The sequence below is a fragment of the Ochotona princeps genome, chromosome 5, assembly GCF_030435755.1.
Source record: "Ochotona princeps isolate mOchPri1 chromosome 5, mOchPri1.hap1, whole genome shotgun sequence".
In the NCBI taxonomy this organism is placed as follows: Eukaryota; Metazoa; Chordata; class Mammalia; order Lagomorpha; family Ochotonidae; genus Ochotona; species Ochotona princeps.
The window spans coordinates 55,970,898-55,990,627 of NC_080836.1; the positions used below are offsets into that span (position 1 = coordinate 55,970,898).

The 19,730-nt window shown below is 38.9% G+C and overlaps 1 long non-coding RNA gene across 1 annotated transcript in view; it reads left to right on the forward strand.

The window, feature by feature from the left end:
• LOC131480380 (uncharacterized) overlaps positions 1-19,730 on the forward strand; it is a 187,701-nt gene that overhangs the window by 64,868 nt on the left and 103,103 nt on the right. The window contains exon 4 of the long non-coding RNA XR_009245468.1: positions 250-453. This is a non-coding gene — a long non-coding RNA (uncharacterized LOC131480380). The remainder of the gene's footprint in view (positions 1-249; positions 454-19,730) is intronic.

A 19,730-nucleotide genomic window follows, 5' to 3' on the forward strand; every position in this document is an offset into this window, starting at 1 on the left:
TTAATTATATTTTAATAATCCTATGTGTGTCCTAGTAACTATGTAGATACACACACACATTCCAGGATAACAGTCAATTATTGATTTTTTTTAAAAGTTCTTTTCCAGTACTTGCAGTTTCTAGACATTTGGACATATAAATAATTTTCTATATATTTAAGATAGTTAGCAAACACCAAGTATGTGTCTATTAACATACTAATAACTCTAAGTTCTAGCTTGTCCTAATTGTTTCTAATCATCTTGCAGGAGACAAATATCCCCAAAAGCATGTATGTGTGGAAGATAGAAAGCAGGTTGGAAAGTACTGATTTATTACAACCCTTCATTAAGGTTAAAAGCATTCCAGGGAGATGAAGACATCTGCCTTGTATTTTCACATTGCAGAAGAAAAGTTAAGGACAGGAAGAACAAAAAGGAAGAAAACAATGTTTCAAGCTGAATTCAAGCCAGGTTTGTGGAAAGTAATTCCTGCTTCCTATCTACAAGTTTTCAAAAAAATTTTCACCAACCCTTGCTTATCACCCATTATGCCACCAAATAAGCTTCTAATTGTTTATTGACAAGGGAAATTATGCTATACGTCCTTCAATTATTTTTAAAATTTTTATGTGTAATTACACACATACATCTCAATTGTTATTTTTCTTTCTTACCAAAAATAAATAAAAAGTAGCTTCTACCAGAAGGAATTAAGATACGTTAATTATGCAACATATTAGAAAAGGGGTTTTGAAATTGAACACTTATTTCTTCTTTTAAAGGTGGGCCTGGGTAAAGTTGGCAATTAGAGGCTTTAGTGAATAGTCATTTGATATCTTGGAAATCAAAGGAAAGGGCCGCTGGAGAGAGGCTGAACATAGCTGTTGCAGGATTTTTATCTCTCTAAATGAGTGCTACTGACAGGAACCATATGTGTTGCTTGCCTGAGTTAAGGAAAAGAACACGGGTGGTTTCCCGAAGAGCTGTGAGCTGCCTGTGTGTGCATGTCTACCTGTGAGCTCATGGACAAATCTGATGTATTTATGATGTTTAATAAACGCTTAGAGACTTGAAGTCCGAAAGCTTGAAGACTATGTGTTTCTCTCCTTTGAAGGATTAGATGTGAATATCCAGGTTGATTTCACCTTAGAATTAAAATCAATCTTGGTTTTTAGTAGTGCTTAGAATTAAAATCAATGTTTGCTCTTAGTAGTGCTTGTCACTACTCCAAAATATTCATAAATGTATTTGGCTTCTTTTGAAATGACAGAAGATTGAACAGCTCCTAGGAAAGCTATGTTTTGCACACTTGAAAATAAGAAATGGTTTACGCAGAGTACATCACCCTAAACAGTAAGTCAAGGATTTCACTTGAGCAATCCAGTGAGTTTGCTTCATATTTGTTTGAAGTAATGTTTTAATTTGTGTTTTAGTAAAATAACTGTTTCTATCTTTTCAATGTTAACTTACTTATTATATACGAAGTGAATTACTTGTAGAAGCATAGCAGCAGAGTATGTCAAATGTAAAAATCCATTCTGATAACCCCTTCTGTACTGATAATATACCATTTATATTTAATATAATTGATACTATACATTTAGGTCTTTATATTTTCTATTCATTTTCTTTGCTTCCTCCTTTTTTTGTTCTGCCTTCTTTAGACTATATGAACATTTAGTTTTTTAGTGGTTGCTAGAGCGATTATATTTCGTATGCTTAAATTTTCAAAATCTATTTTAACTCAACACTTTTCTGATTTCAAGTGGAATATAGAAAATAGATGACCATACTGAATCTTTTAAAGATAAATTTTTAAAAAGATTTAATTTTTATTGGAAAGTCAGATATATAGAGAGGAGGAGAGATAGAAAGGAAGATCTTTTGTCTGTTGATTCACTCCCCAAGTAACCACAATGGCGGTAGCTAAGCTGATCCAAAGCCAGGAGCCTGGAGTCTCTTCTGACTTTGGGCTGTCCTCATCCACATTCCCAGGCCACAAGTAGGGAGCTGGATGGGAAGTGAAGCAGCCGGTACATGAACCAGCACCCATAAGGGATCCCAGTGCTTACAAGGTAAGGATTTAGCTGTTGAAAACATTGCATTGGGCCCTATGCTGGAGGTCTTGAATATTATATTATGAAACTCTGACTCTTATTAGGAATCCATGGGAGAGTATTGATACTTTTCTCATTTGGCAATCGATTCGAGGATATTCAAATTACAAATTCCAACTGTTCCATGAGCTATAGGGTCAGTTCAGCTTTGAAAGCCTAGTGTTATTCACATATCTACCGAAAATATATCATTCAACAGTAAAGTGTCGTGCCTTGGTAGGAGTTTTGTATATCCTGATCAAGATGAAATTCATGTCTGTGCAGTTTTTTGAATCTAGGAGATAATAATAATATAATTATAATAATTTTGAATCTCTTTTCATAAACTCCTGTGTTTTCTTGTTTCCATTCAGAATGGGGGCCTCTGTCATGCACTTCTGCAGCTATTCCTAGGTTCAGGGCCTCGCTGTGGGGGATAAGTAATGGAAGCTCACACCAGTTCAATGTATTTTTGATTTTAGTTTTCTATCTCAATTTCTTCTTTTTACTATTTACTCTTTGGAATCCTGAACTAACTTCCCTGTACACTTGTCCGTGTTTTACAGCTGCATTCTCATAGCAGGTGGAGCGTGTTTTCTTTGTCTAATCCTGAACCTGAATCCCAGAAGTGACATTTTCAAGTGACACTTTGTTACAATAAGCTTGTCAAGTAATTTTTCAGATGTAGGACTCTGAATTTAAAAAAGTGATTTTTAAAAGATATTTAAGTCCTTCAGTCTCTTAATCTTATAGAGAATGTCATGTTTAAGTAATAAACCCGGAAATAGCTGTGACAAAATCAATACAGTAGTGCATGGCATTATAGAGTTTTTCAGATGACTGTATAAGATACATATGCAACGCTGGAATTGCCTCATTCCAATTATTGTAGTGTGTCTACATTGGTGCTTCATACAATGATATCATGAGGTGAGATATTTTCAGCTCCCATGCAATCCTTTGGTTGTGTGTACATATATGCTATGTGTACACTCCCTGCTCCCATCACCAACTGTATTTGAAAACTGACCCATTTGAAACTAAATTCACTGAAAACTGTAGTTCTCAAACATTACCAAGTTCTACCTTTAGGATTTTTGTTCCAGTATTTCTATAGTGAGGTGTGTTTTCATTCTGATAAGATAATGCCAAATGATCCAGTGCCACTGCTTTCAACCACTCTTTGAGAATGGCTACCATAAAACAATTAACAGAATTTTATGTGACCTAACAAAAGCTTAAGCTGAAATGTGAATAGTACAAGTGAGTTTCTATTAACTTTATAGACCTTGGCTCAGGGAACATTATGACTTTATCAAGAAAAAATTCATTATAGCCTTGAGTTCCCGCAAAATTTTGAAGTTTTGACCAAAAAAAAAATGCTTTGAATAAGTTTCATTTCTGATATGGAAAGATCTGTATATTAACCAACTGCATAGTTACCATATCATATTAATGTTAGATTGATTTGAGAACAATTCGTTCAACTAAATAAATTATTTCGTTGTCCACTGTCCAAAACAAGTTTGAAAACCAGTTGCCTTAACTGATTCTCATATGTTGAATTCAATTCACTTTTAATCTAGAACAGTGTTTGCTATGTTTTTCTTGTGATCCAAACTTACCTCCTTGCCTGTTTCTATTTGACAAGTAAATGAAGAATGGCAATTGTATCTTTAAATGTTGTGATAAAAGAACAATGGGCTGCCACTGTGGCTCCTAGGGTTAGACTGCTGCCTGTGATGCCAGAAAACCACATGGGCAGAATTCCCGTCCTCACTGCTCCACTTCCAATGCAGCTACCTGCTGTGTGCCTGAAAATGCAGCTATGGTGGTTCAAGTCCTTGGGTTCCCGAACCCATGTGGGAGACCAGGAGGACATTCCTGTCTTCTGGCTTTCACCTGTCTCATCCCCAGCCATTGTGGACATTTACAGAGTGAATCAGTAGATGGAAGAGTTCTGTCTTTCTCTGTCTTCCTCTCTGTAACTCTACCTTTCAAATAAATAGACAAATAAATAAGCACAAGACAAAAGGTATGTTGCATAGAAACTGTACATGGCCTACTAAGCATAGGCTATTCGCAGTTTTGATTTTTTTTTGGTGGTGGGGGGAATGTTTGCCAACCCAGATCTAGAGCATGGTCTGGGTACATAATTGGAGCTTCATGAGATGATAAGTGACAGGATTAAGAGCAGTTGTGTTGTCAGATTGTCCTTGTTCAAGTCCTGCCTCACCTAAACACTTTGTGTAGCCTCGAGCAAGTTAACACAATCTTGCTGTGTGTTTATTTTTTGGGGGTGTGTGGGCAGCAGCGCCCCTTTATTCGGCTATTTGAGGGTGATGTGTGTGTTTATATACTTCTCTACAAAATGAAGATAACAAAAGAAAATAACTCATAAGTTTACTGTGAGTTTAAATTAGTTAATACATGAAAAGGCACATGGCATGAAACAAATATTAGTTCCATGATAGAATTCTGTGTAAATATAACATGGATAACATACTGAACATTCACAAAACATATAGATATGTCTATTCATATTAAGTGAAAAAAGAAAGCAAAGCAGAAAATGACCTGTAACTCTTTATGGAATAAACAAAACATAAAAGGATATTTCAAAAGCTCATGGACAACGGAATTAAAAGATACAAAACTATGTATTTGAAAAGAAACACAGGAAGGAAATGCTATAACTTACTGGCAGTGACCCTATTCTTTGGATGGAAGGATAGATGAATCCCCCCTGCAATTGTTCCCAATTTTCCCAAAATGTACTATGAACTTCAGCTTGATGGCTGCCCCTCAAAAATGGCTTGTATCCCTGCCAATGTGCTTATCTCCAAGATAGAATAACAAGATGAACTAAGGCTGCAGTGGTCACCATAATTCTGCCAGTATTTATTTTGATTTCTGTAAGTCGGGCCCTTCACATTCTTTGTGCATAGTTGTACTTAATTAGGACTCCAGCTAGCCATAAAATGTACATTAATTGTCTGTTATTTCATAAATGATGGCCAAAATAACAGCCCTTGATAGGAATAGTTTGAGGGTAAGCGGTAAGCACCATGTGGTCTGTTCATTTTCCAAGTCTCCCTGCCCCAAGCAAGAGATTTCTATTTGTTATCTCCTTTTATCCTGCAGAATTACTAATCCTGCACTACCATATTAAGTACCAATTAAGCAGAGATTTGTCATTCCTGCTTGAGAACATTGAGCTGGGATGTGGCTGCATATTTCACCGACTTCTGACAGGAATTATTTTAATTAGACTGTTGCTAGCAGCATTTAAAATAGTCTGTATGGCCGGAGAGAGGAAGAATAGCTCTCCAGTCAGATAATTTACTTATTTTTCTTTTTCACTCACCATAAATCTTAGATTGTGGTTATTAAACCTTTCAAGGGGGGAGGGGAGAGTGAGGAAAAGAGATGGGCTAAACTTTATCTTACTTTAAATACCAGAAGAGAAAAACTTCCCACAGCCTTAATGAAAAAGATACAGTCAGAAGGAAAATGTGTTCAAGCAAATTCTGACACCTAATTATAAATATGTAACACGCTTAACCATGAACCTTTTGTTTGTAATTAAGGCAGCTAAGTCCTTTCCTTTTTTGTCTTTGTGATGTCCCCAAAATTGAAGTCATTATTTGGTAAATATTAGATTGATCAAACACTGAGAAGCAATGTGAATAAGTAACAACTGAACTGAACTCTCCCTTTAGTAAGCTTTGATTAACGAAAACATAACCTGTATGTTATGTTTATGAGTATACATTTGATGTTATGAAACATTTGCTAAGATGAGAAATTGGAAGAGTGTTTCTGTTTTTAAACAATTTAAATTAGATTTATCCCCTCATTCACCAAAATTTCTGATCAAAACTCAGCTGACTGGTATGTTATTCAAAATTTCAAATGTTATGATTTATTTAACCAGGCCAAATTTATTTGGGCACATATTCCAAAACATCCTATAGTATTTGGCTGTAAAATGCCCTTTCTCTTTGAGCTCCTTGCTCATACATATGGTCTGTCTATGAAGCAGCTACAACTTCATCATTTTATCTTCAGTTGGCATTTTAGCGCCTTGTGGCTTCTGTGAGACATTCCCAAGGTGAAAGCCAACAGATTCTCAAATAATAGGATAAATCCACAAAATGCAGTCACCTCAAGGGCTTTGAAAAACAAGTTAAAAATCCTTTGCAAAAATCCTTTGCATGCTTACTACTTAACTGTAAGTGAAAAACATCAGTATCACGTGATTTAATGGGAAGAGTAGACAAGCAGGAGGAGAGATTTACTTACAGATATCCAAACCTCAATGAATCATCCTTCAGTGGGCCTGGCTACAACACTATGTCAACTATTTGCTGACTACTGTGTCTGTTTTCTTTTTATAGAGTTGACATGGAGGCTTATTTGCATTTCCTTTAAATTTTTTTTCTTTGAAGGGCAGTTGGAAGAGAAAAAGAAAGCAATATCTTCCATCTGCTGGTTTACTCCCCAAGGGCTGCAATAGCCAAAGCTGAGCCAGGCTGAAGTGAGGAGCCAGGAACTCCTAGATCTCCCAGGTGGGTAGCAGGGATTCAAATACTCCACTGCTTTCCCAGCTGCATTATTAGGGAACTGAATCAGAAACAGAGTAACCAGGGCTCAAATTTGCATTCTTCTATAGGTTGTAGGCATCCCAAGTAGTTGTTCAACATGCTATGCCACAACACCCTCCTTTACTGGTTGTATTTATTAATATAAAACATTATACATACAGTAGAACATTTTTAGGGGAAAAATGAGATCAAAAGTGTTATTGAATATTTCAGACTCAAAGGTGATCACGATTCAATGAGTTAAATGTTAGGGAAACAGAAATAGTGGCCATACCCAATGCAGCACCAAAGAGGGTAAATCTTCACATATGCTCAACAAGTTCTACATAAGCTCTTAGTGACCATGAGAAGATGGGCTCATGGCCAGAGGACAGACAACAATGGAGATAAAAACCTAGGTTCCTCTTGAAAGAGTTATTGGCTAGGAAATCACAATAACTGGTATGTTAATTAAGTCACAGTCTTGAACTGTTTAGCTCTTCAAAGCCATTTTCTTAAATTCAAGAAACAGACAGGGAGGAGAGTGGGAGCAGACAGGAGAGAGAGAGAGAGACTCTTATTTAATGGCTTACTCCTCAAAATACCCCCAACAGCTGTGCCAAGCTGAAGTTGGGAGCCAGGACCTCAACACAGGTCTCCCACATGGTTGGCAATAATGAACTACCTGGGCCATCATCTGCTATCTATCGGAGTCTGTTAGTAGGAAGTTGTAACCATAGCAGGACCTGATGCTCAACTCAGATACATTGATATGGGATGCAGGCATCTTAAAGCATCTTAAGCAGTGCCTTAAATGCTGGGCCAAATACCTTCCTCAAACCCACATTTTTTGAAGTGTAAATTTCTCTCAGGTAATTTTGAACATATTTTTCTGCTTCTATGTATAGTTTTACTAGAGTCTGAATATTTCAAACATACCAAATTTGCATTGGCTGATACAGAAATTTCAGACTAGTGCTTATATGTTCCTTTGGTGATAAAATGAGAGACATGTATGAGCTTGCAATTTCATGATGATTTTTTGCCATGTTTCAAAATCATTCTCTCTTCCTTGTCAACATATGTTTTGTCTGGTATCTTCTGAAATGAACCAGTTTTTATCTACATAGATTGTTAATGTTCCACCCAGACAGCACAGGAACAATTTAACCATCACAATACTTAGATTTTACACCCTGCTATAGGACTTCCCTTCATCATGTGTAGATTCACATAGCCCTTGACACTGAAGAAAAAACTTTAGCTGCTAACAAATATTATATGAGATCCATCATCACCATGAAGTCAGAAGCCAGCCCACAGACTTCTCCTGAATTACTCTCTGATTAATAGGATGCAAGTCTTGTGGCTGAACCTCTAGTCCATGGTTCTCAAAGCATGTCCCCCAGGTAGGGTTAGCATCAACTGGAAACTTGTTAGAAATGCAAATTCTTAACCTTTACTCCACACCTAACTAATCAGAAACTGGGTATTGGTCCCAGGCAGCTATAGTTCATAAAGCCTCCAGGATTTCTTATGTTAAAATTTGAGACCCACTGCCATAGCCCAAGTTTGACTGTACACTGCAATCACAGTGTACTGTGTGAGCTTTAAAAACTACTGGTACCTATGTTCCACCACTGGAAGTTCTAATTTCATTGGTTTTGGTGTGTGGCTTGGAATCCATATGTTAAAATTTCTTGGAGTCAACATGTAACAAGAGATGAAAACCACTTTAATCTTTCAAAGAAAAGTTCCTAGTTCAATTATTTTTTTCAAATAATTGTCTATCACCCATGCACACATGGGTTAAGACACATTAAACAATTACCCTTTATCGTTTAGAATTATTCTGACTACCAAATGTTTCATTCTGTGTAGGTGAGATTCAGTTTTTCCTTAGCACTTTCAGATTCTAGCCCTTTCATGTTGACAAAACGTTTACTGTTTTAATCATATTTGCACACTTATTATCTTCAGGATTCTTAATGCTTTGGTAGTTATCAACTATGATAGGTTAAAAATATTTATCAGTGTCTCCAAATGAAGTTTAGACACAACAAACATAACTTTCATAACATCTATGGATAGTAGATATATTACTGTGCCTGGTCTTTGTAGGATTATTTTACTCTCATCAGAAAATTTTTCCATTAGACAAATTATTTTACATTATTTATGTCTACATTCCCATTGAGAAATGAATTTGGGCTAGACTAGTGTACATATAGACATATCCATACATACAGCTTGAGGCTTCTTATAATGTTCCCACAAAAATATCTTTTGGTATTTAAACCAATATCATGCTTACTCACTAATCTAGTCAACAAATATTTAGTAAGAAAATACTACACAATCAATAAACATTTACATAGTAGTACTGTATTGTCCTTGATATTGACTGTAGTTCAATAGATATTAGAAAAATAACTATCTATTACTTGTCAGTTCAGTAAGAACTTCATCAAGAGTTTGCCACAGTGTCTCATTTTAGGGTTCTTACTGTTTAGTGGTAGTACTATATAGTGTTGATCCTCTAGACAGAGGCAATAAATAGGTACACAACCCCCACTTGCTACTGCCATGAAATTCAGGAGATAGCTTAAGTGTATGCTGTCTTCTACACAATTCCAGCTCAACTAATTTGATCCATATTGAACAGTAGCTATTCAACAGTTTCTGTTTCCAAGCTGCCAACCTGTATCAATAGGAAAACAGTGTTACTCACATGTTAATATAGGTAAGCACTGGTGGCCGAGGTCTGGGCTAAAGTATTCCAATTTCCGGGGTAGCCATACCTGTTTGACCATGACTGGATTATTTGGTGGTAGGTGGTTGCTGAGTCCTATGTGAATAAATACATTGTCTATTATATGCAGGTTTCACCTTGTGTGTAGCAAAGAATGTAGACTTTTTTTCATGAAAGGGGCTATTCACTGGCTAATGGCCCAATGAGATTTGGGGAATGTCTGCTATCTGACTCTCCTTTCTGGTGAGAAGTCAAAAACACGCTCGTGGGAGGACTGCCATCTGACTCAATAGTCCAACTGACTTCAGCAGCCTCTCCCCTCCAAAATGCACAAAAAGGCCCACTGTTTTCCGGGTACCGGGTGCTCTTCAGCCCTCTCCCCAGCTTGCCCATATTTCAGCTTGCCTGGCTCCACGGTCCTACTGTGTTGGTGCCATGAGTTTCCAGGGATCCCAACCTTCAACTTCAGACACTGTAGGGTTTGGGGCGTGGGACCACTGTGAACCTGGGCAGAGAGGGATGGGTGTCAGGGGATGGGACCAGGAGGAAATCAGAGCAAATTCCTTCAACACAATCCCACAGGAAATGACAGAGTATCAGCCGACTGCCGCCCCACTCCTCACTTGGCGGGGGGGAAAGTTCTTCCTAATCACGCGCCGGTGCCAGAGTGCAGTAGGTGAGGATGATGAAATAATAAAGCATTTCCCGTGTGTGTTTTTCATTAGCCCTGTTTTGTTTTTCTTTCAAGTGCTGGGGAAACAGAACAGAAGCCCGGCTCCAGGCCCACACCGCCATGGTCGCTTCCCCTGGGAGGAGCAGCTGTGCTAACAGGAGGGGCACCCTTGCTGGGGCGGGGTTCTAACACCTTCCTCATGGAAATCATGATTTGTAAAGCCCTCTTTATACCGGTTGCTACATAATTAGTGGCCCTGAAGAGCTGAAGATTAAAAATGCTGCTTTTACTCCCAGCACTTTGGACAATTTGGCAAAACATGAAAATGTTCCCTTCTGAGAGGCACACAGGGAGGGGTCTTTGGAATGGGCTCCGTGCCGGTCAGGCCGGCAGGTTGGACCAGGTCCTTGGATCGCTCAACACTTATTACACAGACATTAACTGGCTTGATGGCAATTCCTGAGAATTTGTTAGCAGGCCTGGGTCCCAAAGACCTCCCCCTTACCCAATTTTTTGGTTATTGTGGGCAGTATGGAAAGAACCTCCATTTAAGTGCACTTCTAAGCTGCCGCAGGTTGAATCACCCTTGGTGTGTGTGTGTGTGTGTGTGTTTTCAAGGCCATGGTGAATATCCATGTTGCCCATCTCTCAGAGAAGGTAATTAAGAGGGGCTCAAAAAGGAGGCTGTCTAGGGTCCAGCCTGATAGCCTAGTGGCTAAATCTTCATCTTGTGTCTGCCAGGATCCCATATGGGCGCTGGCTGGTACCCCGGCTGTTTTCACTTCCCATTCCAGCTCCCTGCTTGTGGCCTGGAAAGCAATCTGAGGATGGCCCAAGGCCTTGGGAGTCTGCATCTACTTGGGAGATCCATAGAAAGCTCCTGGCTTCACATTGGCTCAGCTCTGGTCATTGCAGCCACTTGGGGAGTGAACCAGTGAATGGAAGATCTTTCTCTCTGATCCTCCTTCTTTCTGTAGATCTGCCTTTCCAATAAGAAAAACAAATCTTTAAAAAAGGAGGCTGTCTAGAAAATTCCCTTCAGCCCTAAGACATAACCAATCCAAAATGCCTGTTGTTAAATGGGTCATAAAAGCACTGGGAAATCAATATTTGACTTTCTGTTTCAGAAATGGTGTCTGCTCCTCACAGCTTTAGATCAATCTGTGAGCATCAGGGTGCCCAATACCCAAATCATCCCTGTGTTAACCTGGACGCTTTGAAGGCAGAGAGCTCACGGGTTTATCTTTCAGTAAGTAATTACTCCTCCATCCCAATAATGGGAAGCCCATGTAGAATAAACCGTGTGATAAATACAATAAGGATTCATTTTATTAAATACCCAGGGGAAGCGCTTGGGTGACCTGAAAATGTAATTAAACCTTTAAGTAAGCAGATTACTGACTGAAAAGTGAGATTGATAGATGGACCCCTTCAGCTCAAAGGGATTGCTTAATGGACTGAGCAGCGAGCTTGGACTTTCTCCACCTCGAATCGCAGGTCCAGCATCAGGCAGGCACCGCTCCAGCACGTAGTCCTCTCCTAAGATAAATGAAGCTGCTGGAGGCCTCCTTGAGAAGAGCGCCCACAGGTGAGACCTCAGGCTGTGTGGGGACAGGCAGCCGTGCCACACTCTACCCCCCCACAACCCTGGCCACCGTCAAGAGAGCCAAAGAGGAGCAGAGCACCATTTGAAGGGATCCTCTGGACCTAGGATCTAGAGTCCTGAAGCATTTGCTCATTTCAGAAGTTTAAATTTATTTCTGACTGTTCAAGAAAAGGCTCCTAATGGCCTTAGGAAATGAGCTGAGAATGAAGTTAAAAGTCTCAGTGGGAAAAAAAAAAGTCTCAGTAGAATAAAAATAAGCTAAAATCATGAAAAATTACTAGTTGTAATGGTAATTTTATTATTAAAAAAAAGAGCAAAGAACAAAGCCAGATTGTACCCTCCTGATTGATAGGTGTGACAAAGTTTCTGACTCTAAGCTTTTTAACTTTCGTTTCTGGAGGTGGATTTTGTGTCACTTCAGTTTCAATAAAATTCAGCCTCAATTTGATAAGACTGGTGTATTTCAAGTTTAAATATGAGCAGCATTTTGAATTTATCATCTTGGTTTTATGCTTCATTTAATTTTTAAAGCAGTGAGTAACACTTCCAAAAATTGGCATTGTCAAAACACAATGTCTTTTCTTGGAGGTTAATTAGATTTTGTAACCTACCTTATCAATACAATGTATTAGGCAACAGAGGCAGCAGCCATCACTTCAGGGCTGGTTGGCCAAGTTGCAGGTACCATAGTTCACTGCTGTTTGCCATGCAGGGATCTTTGCTGTCTTGCATGATCAGTCTTCAGTCCAGCATCTCACTTGGAAATTTACTCACAGTAAGATTTGGCCCACAATGTTTACTATCAACCCTGCAAATATAACCAAATGGATTCCTTTAGTGATACACAATTTTCCTGTCTAGTTTTTCTTTTGAAGTATCACTGTGTCTCCAACTATGACAGAGAGAATTCCATCCTCTTCTCATTTCTGGAGGAGAGCAAAGATATAGTCCTCATTCATGTTAAGTCCTTGAAGGAAACCCTAAGGTCATTACCACTTGTAGAATTCAGCTAGCTAGCAAGTTGCAGTTTTCTTGGCCATGATACATGACATGGAAAAAAAAATGAGTTCAGGACACATGTCCCGATTTGGAAGGAGTGGTTCCCTATACACTAATCGCCTAAAGCTTATGCAATAATGAACTGATAATACTATGAGCACATGAATGAAGCAACAGTTTGACATCTATAATTACACATTATTTTTCTAAAGTTTACCTTAGAGAACTTTGGTAAGGGGTGCACCTTGAGTCAGAATTGAGTCCAGATCATCAATTTCTTATTGAAATAAGGCTTATGTGCTGATGTCAAGAGACGTCCTAGAGCTTCATGGTTTGATATGTAAACTCTTAAATCAGATTGTCTGGGCTGGGCCAGAGCAGTACCATCTGTTGCATTCTTGCAGACTTCTCTGGTCTTTGTGTGCCTCAGTTTTCACTATGAAAGAGGGATAGTTATAATGTCACCTGCTGTAGTTGTAAGGATTAAAAGAATTGAGGGGAGGGGTAATTATCATTATTATCTACTTGGCACATAGGAAGTGAGTTTGAGTAGGCATTAGCTGTTATGATCATTCTCTTGTCCTGCTGGGTGTCATTCTCGGCTTAGACCAGCCATGGAGGGAATTTAGCAAAGGACATCTGTAGTACCAATGGCTGTAATAACGACCCATGCATGGCACAGAGGAGCTTTATGCTCCTCTCACCAGAATTCCCTCCTTATCAGAGCTGGGGCAGTTCACTCTCAGAAAGTACTCAGTAGCCTGCTTTCTCTAGCCAAGATTCTCTCACCTTCTTCCCTCTCCCAAATCTTTCGATTTTCATCAGGAAGTGTCATGTCCGTACATGTGTAGATCAAGTAAGGCCTTTGGAGTTCCTGCAAGCTGATATTTCTACCTCTGTCCTATCCTCACAACTCATACACAGAGGAATCCTTCTTAGGAGGCAGCAGAGAGAGAAAAGTTGAGGATAATTGTACTGCTAATATTTCTAACTCTGTCATAGTTAATAACTTTCTAAAATACATGAATATGATGCAATGAATCTTTCTCATCTGAAGGCAATACTTAGAGTTGAGTCATTGGCTTATAGAGCAGTGGCAAATTTATTTTTTTAAAATACACTATTCACTGTCAAGCATTCTGGCAGCATGATAGAATCATTGCTTTATTATTATTTGTTGTTTTTAAATTACTATAGCAATCTACATTAAGAAATCTACTGAAACCTATATTTCTCTTTTTACTGGATTATCAGAATGGATTGAAATTAATTTCAAATCACTTCTTGAAAAGAATATGCAGTGTTTCCTTGTTATTCACTACTTGGATGACAAAGACAAATTCTGTTTTGAAATATTATGTGACATTACCTGATACTGTTCTCCTATAAAGAAAAAAAAGTACACCTATTTTTCTGGTTAATGAACTAGGATAACTGAAGGCTATGGCACTCAATACATCTTGTAGCTTTTATGATCTTGCCCAGTTTTGCAAGATTCATAATTTACATCTCAAAGGGAGAAGGTGGGGGTGAGTGTGAATGGAAATTACAAATCTGTTGGGTAGTACTGTTGAGTACAGAAGCTTCTTGATCATTAATTCAAAGCTCTTCTCCATATGTGCAACAAAACACCAGCAAAGACACATCCTCGCCATACCTCCATTACTACTATAGAGTAACACTCTACAACCTCCTCCTTCCAGGGTAAGCCAGAGGAGACATTTGTTGCACCTTCCCTCCTGCTGCTTGTTACCATCCATTCTCTAAGCAGCAGCCCAGATTCCTATCCCCTGGCTCCTCCTGGCCCATTCTGTTTTCATAACAGCTGCAACAGTTGACTGGCTACCAAAACTCTGTGCTACACCTTCTTTAGTGTCCTGGGGAGTGGCTGCCTGGGGGACTACATTTTCCAGCCCTACTTGTGTCTGAGTGGATCTGTGGACTAGTCCTTTCCAGTAGTGTGTGAGTGTCAAGAGCTATTCAATCTTGGCCAAGATGTTTTAAGAAATTCCTTCATGCCCTCTTTCTCCTTTTGCCACTGTCAACAGGGAATCCTTAAGGATGATAAAATTGCAGTGTTGAATGAGACTGGGTCTCTCACTTTCCATGTGGAGAAAACTGTCCATTCATCTCTGTGTCTATCTTGTTCTGTTACATAATTAAGAATGAATATCTTTTGTATCAAATCCCTAAAATTTTATGGTTTGTAAGAAAAGTACGACTTACTCTAGCCTGGACAGAAAAGCTTCAATGTCTGTTTCCTTCTCAGTTGACTAAACACGAATACCATAGAGTAAGTCAGGGGATTATAAATAAACTCCTTCCAGGGAGTTCGCTGTCCATGGGAGAATTTCCCACTCTTTTTCCCAACACAAATTCATGATTGTACATGCCGAGTATGTGGAAGCTGAACCTGTCACTCATAACGGAGAAAAAACAATACTAGTTGGAATCATGGGCCTAAGTTCTAATGACCCAAACTTTATTTGGTCCTAAAGAATTGCTAAGATTCTTGAGTAATAGTTTTCTCATCAGAAAAAAGGGAAAGGAGTACACTGTCATGAGCAAGGCCTTGGGACCTCACAGTCTCCAAAATATGATGCACAAGAAACTTTCTTAATCTTTTCAAGTCTTTGTTTTCTTCATTTTTTAACTTTTACGTTCCACTCTGCAATTTTGTAAGTATAGAGTTTCCCCTCTTTCCCTCCCTTTCTTCTCTTCCTCTTACCCTCTGCCTCTACATTGTCCTCTGTATTTCTTCATTTATACTATGTAGATAAAGGATGTCTATCTCAAGAGTGTGTTGTCACACATTCTTTTATTCATCACTTCAAAAAGTATTGAGAATCTACTTTGCCATAGACATTATGAATACAGGGGATTTAGCTATGAACAACACAAAGTGTCCTTCTGAAGCTGATGTTAGTGGATACAGCAGGCAACCATAAATAAACCCATATTTAGGGTTTATATGGGGAGGTAATGTGAGCAGTTGCCTGAAAATTGCTTACACTGTGCCTGGTACTGAGAAGTAGGGATTAAGATAAATATTAGCTATGAGTATGAAAATGTTTAGTAATTTTGTCCAATAGCATCTGAGTGTTTTTCTAAGGACTGGATGAAGTATGAGTTTGTGAGTTAGTTTTAATTATCCACTTGCAGGGTGATTAATTGAAGCAAATATTAAGAATATTTTATGTTCCTCTTCACTGTTTGCAATGTTTGTTCCCACCCAGGCTGGGGCACTTTTTGCTTGGCATGAGTTGCTTTCATCTTCAAAGCAGAGCAACCACAGACATCATCTATGCCATGTCCCATGCCGACGTGGGTCGTTTTGCTGAAATGCCTTGCACCAGGCCTCAAGCAGCAATTTTCTTATCTTGTCGCAGTGGGGTGAGAATAGCTTTCAAGTGGCCTTTGTACCCTGGCATTGGCACAGAGGGGACAAAAAGTCTCTAGATCTAGAATGCAGGTTCTGATCCGATCCAGTGTCTCTCAAAACCCTCGTGTGTAATAACTGCACATCCTGGAGGAATAAATCAGTGTAGTGCTTATTCAGGAAAGGGCAACGGGTATGAGCAGGCGGCGAAAAATAGGTGCAGAGACCTCTCTTGTTTTGAGATGCTTAGCATATAATGTTTCCACAAACTGGCAAGCAGAATGTTGGCTGATAGTTTGCATTGCTTAAATAGGCTGTCCACAAAGTTTATTATCCGTTGTGGGACACTTTTGAGAGTGAAAAGGGACAGTATTAATAATGACACAAAGAAATCAGGAGTAGGTCAAGACTATCCCAGGGCACATGTTTACCGTAGACAAAAACCTTTAGGAGTGTAGAGCCCTTAATGATTGTTACTACTTGTGGGGTGTTTTAGGAAGTGGCTAGATTAAGTAACAATATTCTATTCTTTGTCATAATGAGAGCTAAATATGTACTAAATATTTGGGACCCTCTGTCCTTATGTGAAATAACTTGCGCTGTGCCTTAGAGGAGATGTAAAGTGGGCCAAGATGTCTTCCTGGACTCCAAGGAACTTGAAATGAGAAGCTGCGCATGGTCGAGCTCATGGCAGAATGTCTCCACGCTGTGAGAGGGGAACAGCATACTGTGGGTCTTGCAGCAGATTTTCATTTCTTGTGGGAATTCCAAAAGACTGCATGAAGGAAAAACTCTTGTTGGTCTCTCATGTTTGGGTGAGAAGAAACTCGTACCGAGTGGAGGGAGAGGATACATCAGGCGAAAGGAGGCTATAAATAGTCTCTAAACCTGAAAAATCTAGTTGAGGTTAGAGATTAGTGGCAATGTAATGTTTCTCCATGGAAATGTTGGAAGGTGAGAATCCAGGTGGAGCTATGGATTGTGAACAAAGGGTAGGATGCTGTGAAGGATACTGCTAGGGTTTGGAATGTAATCCCTTTGTAAGAGGTAGAAACTTAATCCGCCTGTGGGGGTTGAACAACTGTGAAGAAGAAAGACAGCAGGGTTGGGTAGAGGGATGAGGTCCTGTGATGTAGTCATGACAAAAGCATCAGCCCTGTCCCATGGAGAGCCCTAGACTGAACAGGCCCTTCATGGCTGTCTCACATTCAGGAAAAGAAGTCAAAGTTTTGGATCCCTGTTCCCTCCATTCACATACCAGCTATGTATGTATAAATGATGCTCTCCAGTGAGGAGGCATGGCCTTGGCTAAACTGGCTCTCAGACATTGCTAAAATGTCTGCTAAGAGCTGACTCCTGCCAACCTTCCCAGAGCCTGGGGAGGAAGTCCTGCAGTCCAGAAATAGGAATTGGCCAGCACACATGGCATGCAGTGGTTCCCAAACCTTTGGATCAGAATCACTAAGAAAGTTCATTAAAATGCAGACTCCATCCCAAGTGTTTTTGATTCGTTAAGTCTGAAGTATAGGTCAGAAAAGTTGCATTTCTTGTAGGGACTCAGGCAATGCTGAGGAGGGAACCCTACTTTGAGAACCACTGTACTATACCAAGTATTCAGGGTGTCTTGTTCTGGTGTTAATAGTTCTTCAGTCCTTTAGCATATAACTGAATTGAACATTTCATGCCATTCTTTTCTAACATCTGAGTTTGTCCTGGCTGTTAGTCCAGTTCCTACTCTGGGCACTCTGAGAGGTGGCTACAATGGCTCAGAGACAATTGAGTCTCTGCCCCAGCATGGGGGAGACCTGGATGAAATTTTGAGCTGCTGGTTTTGGCGTGGTCAGCCCCAACTTCTGCAGGTATTTGTTGAGTTAACCAATTGATGAAGTATATGCTCATTCTCTAATTTCTCACTTGCTTTCTACCTTTCAAATAATGCTCCATTACATTCAGTACTGCGAGGAACAGACTACATAGACTAGTTTTCAACCCCAAACAACCTAACTACAAAAATCAAAGTAGACAAGCCCCCCACAAACCCTGCTAAGGTGTGGGTAGGATGCTGTAGTGGGAACCTTTTGGAGCAAGGTTTGCTCAGACAGCACTGAGTAGTGAAATGAGTTAGGAATGGAAGGCAAATGGAGCCACAAGTAAAAGTTCACAGTATATGTGTACCAAGTGCTCTTTTGCAAGTAGAAGAGGCTTCATCCATTTAGTCCAGGATGGAACATGCACAAAGATAATGAGATCCTAACGTATCTGACAATGTTGTATAACTATGAACAAAGTCATTGTGACTCAAACCTAACCTCTCTGCAATAGTAAGTCACATGCACTTAATTGTTGCTCTATAGATAGCCTGCTGCAAAAGCATAGCCACAATGGAGGAAACAGCAGTTTCACAAGGCAAGAAGTCACAATCTACTTATTTCACTAAAGAACACAGTGGAATAAAGTATGGATTTATACCAATTGTATATGAACTAATATGTTGTTGACCTCTATGACTTAAGAATGAGAAATTCATTTTTAAAAAAATAAAATTCAATATTGAGAATTTCTGGTGATTTTTTCCCATTCTTACTCATTTTTCTCAAGATGAAGTTTAATTTTCCATGACCATCATTTCATCAAATGATATGTATTCACAAACACATAACTTTCCTTTGAAAGAATTCAATATCATAATCACCTGCAGGGCCTTTATCTGCAGTGGAATGCTTTGTATAATTTCACACCTTGACTGAACTCTTTGAATTTGTATTGATAATTGTGTATGATTTGTTATGAGGACAAGCTCACATCAATAGGAGCATTGAATGCTACAAATTATACTTGCAAATAGAATGAAACAATCTTCTATTTTTGACATTTTTGGGGGCATACAAATTTTATGTACTTTCTCGGTGTTGAAAATGAAACTAGGTTTTAATCAATTATTCAATTACTTTGAAGCAGTTTTAAATATGGCCTTTTTTCAACTTATTAACTTTGATTTTATAATATTCCAACTAAATAAAACTATCTTAAAGATCACTGTATCTTGCTCTCTAATTTTCAAAGGATATTATTGCTGCAGTAGGAGGTTATTGATGTCTAACTGTTAATTCACAAAGTTGCTCATTTTCCCCTGACAGCCAATAACTGTTTGGTTTTTAACAAAGGTTTAATGAACAAATTCAGGGGTACTGCAGTATTGTAAGGCAAAAGGTTTGCAAAATGTGCCACAAGACATTTACTAGTAGGCAATATATGTTATCATTAGTAATTAAAATCACATTACCCTTGTCAAAATGAATGACAAAATGAATCTTACGGCATGCTACTCTTGTATTTTATCATGCCTGCTTCTCATCTGCTTATCAGTGTGCTTCATGGGGTCTCCCATTGCAGTTTATGCTTAGCCTGGTAGCAAAATTAGAGAGCAACATGAAAGAACATGATGAATTCACCGCTTGTTTATGCACCAGGGATCCACTGTGCAAATCCTATAATCTGAAGTGGGTCTCCCCAATGTCATTAGTGAGTAAAGTAAGCAAAGTTACTCTTTCTTGATTATTTCAGAAAAGTGTTCTAACTGCATCTCTTTGCTTTCCCTTAAAATTCTGGTAAACATAAATTTCCCTGGTTTGTGAAAAAATTTCCTTGAAATAGATG